The following is a 12,953-nucleotide window of genomic DNA, read 5'->3' on the forward strand; positions in this document are numbered from 1 at the left end:
CGGCTCCTGCAGCTGGGAAAGCAGCATTGCCTGGGTGTGCACGCTAACCTCAGGCTGCGCAGCCCCCCAGGACTCCCCGGCAGGCGGCTGGGAGCCCCCAGCTCTGCGGGCTAGGCTGCCCTGGGCTGCAAACGGGGGACGGGAGACTGCCAGGGCCCTGCTGTGTGGGAATGATGGGACCAGCCCTGCCAAGCCGGCAGAGCTCGGTGCTAGCTTTGCTGGAACTGGTAGCTGAAGCACACCTCGCCCGTAACTGCCAGCACAGGGGAGGATGGCTTCCCGCAGAAGGGCGGCCAACACTCCTCTTGGGCCAGTGCCCACCACGCGCTGGGCTGTTTCCTCACCTCCGTCCAAGTCTGTCACCCACGGTGCTTCCCACATCCCACAGCTTCAGGAAATCCAAAAAGCCTCAGCCCCAGCCTTCCTCCAGCCGCACATGCCTCCTCCCCGCCTTTCCCTGAAATATTTCTCCTGTTCAAGAGCTTCCCTCTTGCTGCCATCTTTTCAGCCCAGGGGAAAAAAACCACCCACACCTCCTTCCTCTCAGCTCTGAGAAATCCCCGCTGAGCATCACCCTTCCCTGGGGTACAACAATGTGGGCAACACTTGACCAACAGCGAGTGCCAGAGACTTACTTGGTGGTGAGTTGTGACTTCTAAAGGAAGAAGACTTCTGACCCTGGCCATGCACACAAGTGACAAAGGTCCCCAGTCTGTAACGAACCCTTAAAAGACAAAAAACAGTTCAGGACCGAAGCACTCTGAGGCCAAGGCAATGATTTTGCTGTGGTATAGCACAGTTGCGCACTCACACATCTACATCTCAGTGCACCCTGTGCAGCAGTCCTGGCACCACGAGGGAACTGCAGCCCCAAGATTCGTGTGGCCAATGGCCCACCGCCACTCCTCTCAAACATCCCTCTCCCTCTTCCAGACACCCTGTTACCACACCTCTGGCTGCCTCTGCCACAAGCCCGACTTGGCAGTGCCTGCCCTGGCGCACGCTCATGCGCCACACTTGGTATCTCCAACCACAGCTCCCTCAGGCAGCAGCAGACACCCCCAGCCACCCCCAGCACATCACCTCTGGGTTATGGAGAGCAAAAACTTGACTCCTCAGAAAGGACTTTGGGACCATCTGACTGAAAGTCATTGCACTGGGTGTCCGTGGCAAGGTGCTGGCAGGGAGGGCTGCAGGGGCAGCCCCTATGAGGAGAGGCCAGGGCTGCCCTGTGCTAGACACAGCCAGTCCTAACCAACTCTAGCAGACCCATCGCAGGACACAGCTGAGCCCAGCAGCCAAGACAGTAGTGCCTGAGGGAAAGCATGTGAGAAAGAACGTGAGAAAGAGCCCTGCAGAGACCTGGGTCAGAGGACAAGGTGCTGCAGGCACCAAAGCAGAGATTCTCCTGTAGAGAACCATGGTGGAGCAGGGTGTCCCCCTGCAGCCTGTGGAGAGACCATGGTGGAGAAGTTCATGAAGGACTGCAGCTCATGGAGAGGATCCATGCTGGAGCAGGGGAACAGTGTGAGGAGGAAGGAGTAGCAGAGAGGAGCTGTTATGGACTGACCACAACCCCCATCTCCCATCCCCTGAACCAGTTGGGGGCAAGAGTTAGAGGAGTTGAGAGCGAAGTTGTGCCTGAAAAAAGAAGGGAGTGAAGGTGCTGTTTTGTCTTTTTTTTTCTCGCTATCCCATCTATTTTAATTGGTTATAAATTAATTTTCCCCAAGTCGAGTCTGCTTTGCCCATAACAGTAATTGGAAAGTGATCTCTCTGTCTTTATCTTGACCTATGAGCTTTTCTTCATCTTATTTTCTCCCCCTGACCTGTTGAGGAGGGGGAGTGAGAGCATGGCTGGGTGGGCATCTGGCAGCTGGCCACGGTCAACCCATAAATTGGACCAACCACAGGAGAGAAGGAAGAGAGAGGAGGACAAGAAGAGAGCAGAGTTACCCTGACACTGCAGTCCAGACCTGGTGCTCATGATGCTTCCTGATGAATTGGGCCATTATCTGAGGACTGCCCTGGACACAGAGCCCCACTTCAACACACGCCCATCATGAGGTTGAATTTGTGGGTTTGGAAGTTAGTTATGTGCAAGGGCAAGACTATCCCTGCCTCCTGCCCAGAGACAGTGTTTTTATATAGCACAGGATCTTTCAAAAGTCCGCTGACGGGAAGGATAATGAAAGAAATCAGAAAAGGCAGAGATTAGTAATCCGCAGCATAACTGGAAAGATGGTGAAAAGAAATCCCTTTCTGGGGTCACTAAGAAAGCTAGTACAAAATATCAGGGTGGATTTTAGCTCATAACTTTTGCTAACCAGTGTATCTTTTGGCAGATGGAGCACTACTATGTTAATGCACTCTGCCCTTTCTACCTAGGACTTCTTTAGCCTGACTTCCAACTCCACTGCTTAAGAATGCCAGACAAGCACATAAACTGCCTCTGCTCTGCGGCTGAGTGCAGCAGAAAATTTATTAATGGAAAAAGAAGAAACGCAAAAGGAAGATTGTCTCTGGACATAGCCCATGCAGAATGTAACTTGCCATAACACAACCCTGAAAGGCACTACTAGCAAAATACCCTGGCATGTTACAGCATCCTCCCAACTTGTATAAAAGCTGCTTTATTGCTGATCTCAGTTTACTCTATTCCCAGGCATAACTGAATTGTGGTTTTTTTATGGGTCGTCTAGCCTCCCCAGTAAGTGTTCTGGGCCATCATTAAGGCTGGGTAAGGCAAAGCTCTGCCTTTTCTTTTCCTTCTTCTTTTTTGCAGAGCTTCTTTCTAGCCTTTTATCAGCTGATCTGTAGAAGCTGCAGAATGATACGCAGTCTTCCTGAAGCAGTCTGTGGATAACCAACTGCTTCTTCTTCCTCCTGGAGCCAGCAGCAATGAGTCAGTGGCTTGGGAGGGTGGACAGTATTACCAACATTGCACAGTCTCCCAAGACCCAACTGCCTCAGCTCCTCCAAGCCTCCCCTTTGCACCCCAAAAGCAGCATTGGGAAGAAAATGAACTCACATAGAAAACCCATTTGCAAACTTCAGATCATGAAGAAGTTTCTGGGTGAAAAAAACCCACATCCAAACTCAGAATTACAGTCTTTGTAAGCAAAACTGCTTCCTTCCAGTTTCTCCAGCTTCACCTGCTTCCCATGCTTGACACAGCGAAAAATCCCATGAGAAGCTCATCTATTCATACCCAGGAACTGCTCATGTTACTAATGTGCATAATCTGGATGCAAAAAATCATCAAGACATTAGTGCATTCTTGAACCATATCCTGTCATATTCATTGCGGGAAGCACAGAAAAAAAAGTATCAACTTTTATGCAAAAACCTGACTTCTTTTATCTGTGCTGCACACAGTGAGCATGGAATACTAAGTTTGTGAGGGAAGTCAGATTTACCCAATTTGTTTGTCAGGACCCTCTGGTAATGTGGCAAGGAAAAGGGAATTATTAATAAAAATGTTCGGAAAGTCGTGGTTAAGATGAAAACAGGGCAGGCCTCTGCTTCTGCAGCTGCATAAGGACTAGCCCATACGTATGGAAAAGGACCATCAGGGAGAAACCCGGATTAAAGGAAATCAAAGGAAGAGTGATGTGAAACTGGTGGTGAAATAAAGGAGGGAAATGGAAACTAATGAGAAGCTACTTATCCATGACTGGAGTCAGAGGAGTGAGGCAGCAAATTTCAGAGAAATACGTTTCTATTCATGACCCAGTTACAGCACATTTCTCTCCCCTCTCTGTGTCCTTCCAGTCCACTGTTGGTGGCCCTTTTGCCGTCATCACATTCTTCAATTTACAGACAACATCCAGAAATGAACCGTCGATCGAGAAGAGGACACCAGTGCTATTTGCTTTCCTTTGCACCTGCTCCACAACTGAGGAAAAGCAACAGGTCACAGCTCATCTGACAGTTCATTGCTTGGAATCCATCAGCCCAAAGGTCAATATTATTTCTGGGATATTCTTAAAGTTTACAAACAGCAGGGTGATGGAGAAGTAATTGCTGTGCAAGCCTACGTAGGCCAGGGGGTTGCTAACAGATCTATAATCATCTTTCAGAGTGACAAAAGCAAATTTATGGACTGCAACTGCCCCTGCCATCTCAATGCTTTGCAGCTCACAAACTGGAGGAAGCACTTCCTGCAGCTCCAGGGAGGCGGCTTTATCATGCAAACGGTCTGGCCACCTCTGTCTTTATCACACCCACGTCCCAACCTCTGCGCTTGTAGAGAAATGGTGGGGGAGGATGCAAAGGAAAAATAGCCTCCATTTACACTCTTACATTCAAGAGGTCCAAAGCTATTTGTAATTGCTAGTCACTGTCACTGCTCTGGAAAAGAACCTGTCTCTGATTCACTATCTGTATCTCTTGGCAGCAGCTTCTACAGAGGCACAAGGCAGAAACAAAAAAGCTGCATTTCAGATCTGCCCATTGTAGAGATACAAAGTTTCGACCTGGGTCCAAATTTCTGCCAGCAAAATCATGGCTCCAAGCCCACTAGCTGCTGTAATTTTGGATTAAAACTCCTAGGTTTGTCCTCTTCTAGAGAATATAAAATTTCACTAGTTAGAGGCTTAACAAATGATCTGAGCAGAGATTTCACAATGAATATGTGATGATTAACTGCAGGATCACAGAGATTAAAGGTGGGAAAGAACTATTAGATCATTGCAGCCCTATGGCAGTTGCAGAGTTGTTCTCTGTAGCGTATCTCTCCCCACACCTTGTTCAGGCTAGTTTTGAGTGGCTCAAGCAAAGGCTCTCCCAGTTTCTTTCTGGAGGCTGTTCCACACTCAGGCAGATCTTGGTGATATTTACTTGATACTAAATTTCACCTTGCTCTATTCTATAGCCAAAAGCCATCTTAAATAGTCCTTTTTCCCACTGGTGTCTTTGTGTTGCTGCTTTCTGCCCTTATGTCACTTTGTAAATTCACATCTATTTTTCTGTTTGCTGTCATTTCCCATGATCAAGATCAGCAGAGAGTAAACAGCATAACTCCATGTATGCTATGCCCTTTCCAACCTCCATTAAACCAATCTAGTCTTTCTTTGGACAGATGACATTGAATTTCTGTGGTTTGACTCATCATGTCATTTCCTGCTCCCACTTTTGACTCTTCATGAGGTGCCACCATGACAGAGAGCAGGACCCACCAGTTAATGAGATGTAAAGATACAAGCAAGGCTTTCTCAAGATAATTGTTTTTAACAGCTTAGTGCAACAGGAGATAGATGCAGACTTGACCTGAGGCCCCATGGACGGCTCGAGGTCAGTTCCTGCTCTGACTCGGATCTGTAAGTTTTTTACTCTGCGTCCCGGGTTTAGGCATAAAGCGCTGCAGCTGGTGTTGATGAAAGGAAGTTTGATTCGGTCGTAATGTACAAAGCAGCGTGCTGCAACTAACTTCACAGACTGAGGCTGGGAAAAATACGTTCCTCTCTTCAGGTCACGTTAATGGAATATTTTCTGCTGGATCAGGATCAGACATTGTAAGGTAGACATTGTCTAATACAGAGAAGGATGTGGGATGAACAAATGCCAGAGCGAACAGTCCTAATGACCCTTGCTTTAAAGAGCCCAGAGACAAGACAGAACAAGGCCAGGCTCCAGGAAACAGCCCAGCAAATGTGTGCACACATATGCTTGTCCTCCAACAAGCTACGCCCAGCCTCCCTCCGGCATGCCAAACAGAGCCTACTGCTGCCTGCAGGCAGCCGACCTCGGAGAGGTTTCAGGTTCAGAGAAAATGACAGCATAGCAGCTACATGGCTACACTCGCAGTTTTAACTCCGAGAGCTATCACAAAAGCGAGCGCCTGGTGTTGATCCCAGCACTTCTAAATTTTCTGAATTCCCTGCTTACTGAAGGGTGAAATTAGACTCATGCTCACAACTTCCAGCTTACAGAAAGCAGCTCAGAGCAGGTAGCGGAAGGTATGGTGCACAGAGGATAAAAAAAGATGATTGTGGGTGCAGAGAAATGTATTCCAGCAACAGACTTTGTTGTAGCAAAGTTCAGACTGGGAATTTGCATATGGAAATTCTTTATGAAGGTACTCATATTAACAACCTGAATTGCACTCTTAAGAGATTACAGCAGTTAGGGAGAGGTAAATGAGCTCTGTCAAAACAGGAACAGCTCTAAGTGATTCCCCAAAGCAGGATCGGGGCATGCACTGTGGCAGACTTCCTCCATATTCTGGCACTGGCTAGGGAAATTATGGAGGTGTTTCTCTTCTGCTTCAAAGCAGAGGGTCTGGCAGCAGTTCTTACCCAACAGTGTGGAGTTTGAAAGAATTTGAGTCAAAGCAGTGCTGATGTAAAGAAAAAAAAAAAAAGAAAAATAGTTAAGGCTATAGTTCAGCCACTGCCAAATCACCCTCCAGTTTACCAGGTTCAAAGGCACAAGGAGATGATGTGGTCATATCCCTTCAACAGCCTCTGAGCATCACAGAGATTTTAGGAGGAACAGAGCAGGGACAGGAGGGTGGACCCATGGGGTCACCTACAGTGGAGCGCTGTGCTCAAGATGCATCTTCCTGTCAGAGCACCTTTGGGAGCCGTGTAGCCGCACTTCTGGGAGCCTCAGCAAGACTGCAGCTCTTCTCCAGACAACCGCATGAGAGCCATAAAGGCAGCTGTTTCTTCCAGTAAGTCTCACTCAAACATCAGCAAATCTTTGGAGCAGAATCTGCATGTCCCAAGTAAGTCAGGACCCAGGACAGATGGACAGTCGGAGAAGACCACTTAGCCACAACACAGGGCTGAGGCATGGAGGTCCTTCACATTGTGCAGATTTGGCTGTTACCAAACAGTTCCAAATATTTGCCATTCCTTCTGAGTGTCAGAAGTTGCATACAGATATACATACAGAAAGTCCACACAGAGAGCTCTCTGATCTTTCTAATCTTCTCCTGTTTCTCAGAGAAGTTATGTCCTACAGACCTCTGCAGTATACTTCTGGCCCGAAGGAAGTACAGTGGGTCTGGCAAGTATCAAGGGTTTAAAGCACTGCAGCCAGCTGCTCTTGCTGATCCCAAAAACTTCTCAATCCTGCCTGATTTCTGTTTCCTCAGTCCAGATCTGTGAGGAGGAGGAAATAATGACTTGATGGGTGTCCTGCAATGGTATGTGGCCCAGCAGATCAACTCTGATGAGCCTTGCCCAAGGGTCTGCCCCTGCACCAGGTTACCGATCTCACTGGAGGTGTACCAGAGCAGATTATGCACCCGTCCTCTGCTAAGTCTGGCATGCTTTGCTTAAATTGACCATACTCCTTATGAAAGAGTGAAATTAGGATGAGAGAAGTAGTAGAGCCTGTTTTTCTATGTAAGTAGTGTGAGCTGTAGAAAATGGACACTGGTAATGGATATAGTTGATGAAGCTATGTGGTTGTTATAGAAAGGAAGAACCCATGTTCTGAAGCCGTGGTAGAAACAGGCTCAGAGAGAACAGACCTGATGGTGCCTATGCAAGACCCAGAGCAAGCGCCACTGCAGATCCTAAGAAAGATATTTTTCACACATGGGGTGAACCACATTTGCTGTGGACAGAGGAGACTGCCTCAGGGTCTGTGGCTGTGCACTGTGAGGACAGGATTAAAGCACTGTGGGCTGACACTCCCCCACGCTCCCAAACCTGCAGGGAGCTTACCTGAGATTCTTGCTCTTTCAGGTCTTGCCTTTTAAAATTTCATCAGTGTTCTTGTGTGGTGTTTTATGCTCTCAGGCTGCAAAGAAGCATTCTCTGCTGTAAAAAGAAACAGTCTGTTTAAATCTTTTTTTTTTTTTTTATTTCTCTCCGCTGAAATGAATGAATGTAAAGCATCACCCAGTGACACTCCCTACCGCTGAATCCATCGGCACCCTTTGTGTTTTCATGGACATATTTTCCTTGTAAAAACCAGTTCCATCTTCTGCACTGCTATGTGAAAGGCTCAAACAAATGTCACAAAACTGACTGACAGACTGTACAGGCAAAGCGGAGAACCTGACTGTGTTCAGGGGCTGTCAAGTGCACAAAGTAAACAAAAGAATAGATCTGTGTAATTTTTCCTCACAAATCTCTTTCAGCTACAACTCTTATTTTAGACGTTACTTGTGAAGGAAAGCATAACACAATGTCAGTGTATTTTAAATGTAAAAAGTCTCATTAGTTTTGACAAATATGTTTCTCTGATAAATTTTATTATAACTATCAGAGGCATAAAGCCTAAACAGCATTGTGTTTTTAGTAACCATTTGAAAGTTATGGCTTCCTAAAATTACCACAACCATTTAAGAACCATAATGTATTATTGTAATGTTCTGGCTTTGTCCTTCCTCAAAGCCTATCTCCAGCTCTCTCCCCAAGTTATCTCTGTTAGAGGCTCAGCAGCCTTCCTATTCCATGCACAACCAGGATGGAGCACTAAGATCTTCCATGCTTTTGCTCAGCTTGGATCTCCCTGCTTGATGAGGTTGTGCTGAATACAAATATCTGGGTGAAGTACATTCAGGTTTTGCAAAAATCACCACCACCATGGATGGCAGAGCTTACACAGCTCCCTGCTGCAATACAGACTGCCTGCAGGGCCGACAGAGCCACCCTCCTAAACTGGGATTTACTCTCCTGCCCTGCCAGGGGACTCTCAATCCAAGGGAGCAAGAGCTGCGTATGTGGGTTAGATTTTAAATCCCTCTTTTTGACAGCATGATGCAGCTGTGTGCTGCAAGCATGTCTGACAGACATTGCACCCAGGGGAGGATCAGCTTTGAAAAACCTTCCCTGGGATATTTTTGCTCCCTTTACTTCATTCTCCACATTTCTTCTAACTCCTGGGGTGGGTAATTTTCCTCAGCCAAAACCAGACAAAAGGGGGAAAAAAAAGGGAAGAGAGAGGTATGCTGCAGTGAGTGGGCAGCCAGACCACAGGTGGGCATGGCACACGTAAGTGGCACAAAGCAGCTTATTTCACACGAGCCAGGGAAGGGAGCACAGGTTTTGCAAATGCTCCTCCAGCCTCTGCCGCAGGGCAGGAGCAGACGCGTGGGGCAGCTTTGCTGCGAGCAAGGTGGGAGAGAAGAGCACCATGCCTGGGAGCGCCCAGGGGAAGGCACCCGGGCAGGGAAAGAAGCTTTCCGCGGGGTTCATAACCTCTTGTGCAACTAAACCAGTACAAATCAGCAACGCCGCCACAGCGTGGCTTTGCCATTTGCTAACAATGAAAATGGAGCAAAACATCAACTGTTTGCACCCACAGCTTTCTCCTTGGCAACCCACTGCCTGCGCACGGCTCTTCTGCCTCTGGCCTGAGAGGGGTGGAAAGCGGCTGCTGGGGAGGCGGGGGCCATCAGGCTCCTGTCCGCTGGCCCAGGCCCACGTGCCCACGCACCCCAGTCCATCAGCTCCTGTACGCCAGGAAGAATTGGCCCTGCGTCCCCCTCGGACCCTTCTGCCAGCCGGGGAGAACCGCGCTCCTTTGCCACATGTGCCGGGCAGCCATGTCGAGAGCCACTGGCACCTGGTTTTAGATGAACGCACTTGCAGCATGGCTACGCTCAAAACATTGAGGATTTCTATATTTCCACTTAGAGTATTCAGATTGTTTTAAGTTTAAAGGTGGGAGGATCTATTTATTTTCATTTTATTTTGTGTTTTTCCAGTTCTACCTGGAATTTAGATTTAGGTAACATGCAACCGAACGTGTCAAGGTATCTGAAGGCTCAAAATGCACAATGCAATACTATAATATAGCTCTTTGTTATGCTAATCATTTCTTCCCAGCTGCTCCAGCAACGAGCGCCAGCCCAACCTATCAAAGGGGAACAAAACCTCTAGGCAAGCTTTCTGCTGCAAGGTCCCTTACCTCTGCGCTCAAGAAGCTGGGGCTGCGTCTCTTCCGGCACCTGTAAACCAAGCCGAGAGGTAAAACAACACAATTTAATATTGCAGCTCCACCGCCACTGGGAACATGAGCTAGGAATTAAAAAGTGATACCCTCTTGACAGTCAGGTTGCCATGATTTACATTTTTCTCTCAGGTCCCCTCCCCCTCCACACGCATCTTCTCAGCACTTCTGAGCAAAGGGGAAAAATGAGGCAGTGTGGGAAAACATTCAGTCAAACCTCAGAGGCTCTGCCGAGGTTCTGATTTTGGCACCCACCAGGGTAGCTCTATGTGATCATGAAGGATTTTTAGTGCGCGGGTGTCAGATTCATGACAGCCATAAAATGCTGTGGTTGCATTATTTAAATTAAAATTAAGTTCCCAAATAATATTTTTCTTAAAAAAAAGGTTTCGTATATTCAAAGTGAAAAGAATAAAATTATCGGCCTGGTTGCCTTTCTATTATTTATGTTGATATTCAGTTAAAAGAGAGTTTGTCTTGTCCCTGTGTTTCTAGAGCCTAGAAAGATATTTTATTGATAGCACATGGAAATATTCAAAGGGAAAAGGGAGCTTTGGCAGCTGGAAAGGGACTACTGGGGGCCACCGGCAGCTTGAGCAGCTCAGAAGACCGCTGGAAATGTGGGGCAAGCTTGTTAGCTGAATGTCTTATTTATAATGGTCACTAGTGAAATACCTCAAAAGCTGACATTACACTGTCATCTTTAAGCCTCAGAATTAGCAAACAGGCACCTTCAATGGGTGGATAAATTCATACAATAAAAATTCTTGTCTCAGCCTTCATGCTGAATAAGGAAAATGATCTGACAGTGCCCTACTCATGTTTTAAGATTTTCTTCATGACTGTGATAACTATACAGGTTATTTTAAAGTTTTGGTACTGGAGCAATTCTGCAACAAAAGTACATTTCAGGACTGCATTAACACTACACACTTCTCATAGCAAACACGAAATGAAATTTGGCAGTATTACACTAATTAGTCTGTTGGTAAACCAGAATCCAGTCTGTTATGCAGAGGAAGGGGTCAAAGAAGGAATAATATGTATTCAACCTCCACAGGTAAAATGTAGGCTGCTCAAGATTTAAAAATTGGTCAAACTATATTTTCAGGATAATAATAATGATAACATTAATAGAAATTGAGAAATGTAGTTTGCTTTGGTCATACTTGTTGAGACTCACAGAAGATAAATTTGAGGAAAACATAATATTGAAAGTACATTACACCTACAGGGTAGCAACACTTAATGTACGTGCACTGTCTGATGATTTGTAATATAAAGGGCAATTGCATTTTGAGCCAAAACCACGCTACTTTATTCAAAGGAATAAAGGGCCCCATGGCAATCATATGGCTAAGAGGATGTGGCTGGTGAGTGGGACCAACTCACAGAAATAGGTAGAGAAGATTTAACCCTGAAAAAGAAATGGATGGAGGGAAAAAAAAAATTTACAAGGGTTTTTAGGGTTGATGAAGGAGTAGAGCACAGATTTTACACATATACTGAGAGACAGAAACGATTTTGAAGTCGGGGAATAAAACTGGATTTGAAAATAACCTGCTGCTCAACTCCAACTCCCACCGGCAGAGGCTTTCCCTAACTAAAGGGGTAAATACAGAGTAGCTGGTACCACACTGTATGGGGTGGGGGATTCCCATTTGAAACTTGTTCTGATTAAGAAAACTTGGGCGGGGGGGGGGGGGGGGGGGGGGTAAGACAAAACCAACAATGACCAAAGGAGAGGGTGGTCAGCTGACATGACCAGGCACAACTTCTCCAAAAATCAATAACACAGCGTCCTCTCACACCAGCCAACAGTCTGATCACCTATCACCTGGCTGCAAAAAGTCTCTGAAACATCAGCCAGCAAACTGCCAGAGAGCATTTGACACCAGTCATAGTTCAGAAGTAAAAATGCTATATTAGAAATATAAGGTGGTGAGGGGACAGCAGAATAAATGTTGTGGGGTCCCTCTGAGCTATATGGCTACAGGCCAGTTTCTCATGAAGGAGGCTTGGCCAATGACCACTGCCACTCTGACACCCTCCTTCGCAATGGCCAGAGCCTTCAGTTGTTTCAGGAGGCAGACACAGCCCACGGTACGGAAAGGTGAGCCTGGCAGGGTATTCCACGGGGAGGTAGCACTAAATGGATGGACCTTGAGCAGATAGACCATTTATCTCCTTTCTGCAATCCTAGTATGACAGATTAGATGCTCTCTCTGCAGTGAATTGGAGAATGATGTTATATTAATTGAGAATTACTAGCCATGCAAGAAAAGTTATTTTTCAAATTCATTATCTCCCTGTTTCGGGGGTTTTGCCAGGTTTTGGGTTTTTTTGCTCATTGTGGGTACTTCTGAGTGTACACAGACCACCCATCTGTGACTCCTCCTTGCACTCCCTGCATTCCTCAGAGGTGGAACTTGAACACAGAGATTAAAAGAAGTTAACGTACTTACCTACCTGGTCTTTCAGCTGGATCTGGTGAGAAAGCTTTGCATACCTTGCAGTCTGCACCACTTTTGCAAAGCTGAGAAACTGAAACTCCACCTTCCTCAGGGTACACTCACTTCCTTGCTATGACTTGAAGACTAGGAAGAGCAACAACAGGCCAACTACAGCCCCAAAGGCAACTATTTTCACATGGTTATTCCACTGGTGTTTACTCTAACTTTCCACACCTGACCCCAGGCCCCCTGACATGGAAAGCCACTGACCCAAATGGTAAATTCAGCCTGCTTTTACAGCCACAGCTGCTTTGCTTCATGCTCTCTCTTGAGAGCCAAGAGGAGTGAAGGTCTCATCCTAACACCCCTCAGCCTGGTTTGCGTCCAGTTCCCCAGTACAGACCTGGCTGGCCCGGTACACCTCGTGTTAGCAGCCTTAAACTGAGCGGGATTAACTGCTGCGAAGGCTCTCGGCACCCTGCCATGGCTGTGTTTACATTAGAGAAAATGGACCTCACAGAGACAGTTTGCAAACACCACAAGACGAACTTTTGTAAACTCCCTTGGTTTAGTCATCTTTCCCCA

General features: G+C 46.7%; 1 long non-coding RNA gene across 1 annotated transcript; it reads right to left on the reverse strand.

Moving 5' to 3' along the window:
* Positions 1-635: 635 nt before the first annotated feature.
* LOC141921725 (uncharacterized) lies at positions 636-12,482 on the reverse strand. Its single transcript, XR_012622751.1, has 4 exons — positions 12,381-12,482; positions 9,874-9,913; positions 7,680-7,775; positions 636-724 (listed from the first exon to the last, which is right to left on the reverse strand). It is a non-coding gene; the product is annotated as an uncharacterized LOC141921725 (long non-coding RNA).
* Between the last annotated feature and the right edge of the window lie 471 nt (positions 12,483-12,953).

Source organism: Strix aluco, chromosome 3 (assembly GCF_031877795.1).
Source record: "Strix aluco isolate bStrAlu1 chromosome 3, bStrAlu1.hap1, whole genome shotgun sequence".
NCBI classification, from domain to species: Eukaryota; Metazoa; Chordata; class Aves; order Strigiformes; family Strigidae; genus Strix; species Strix aluco.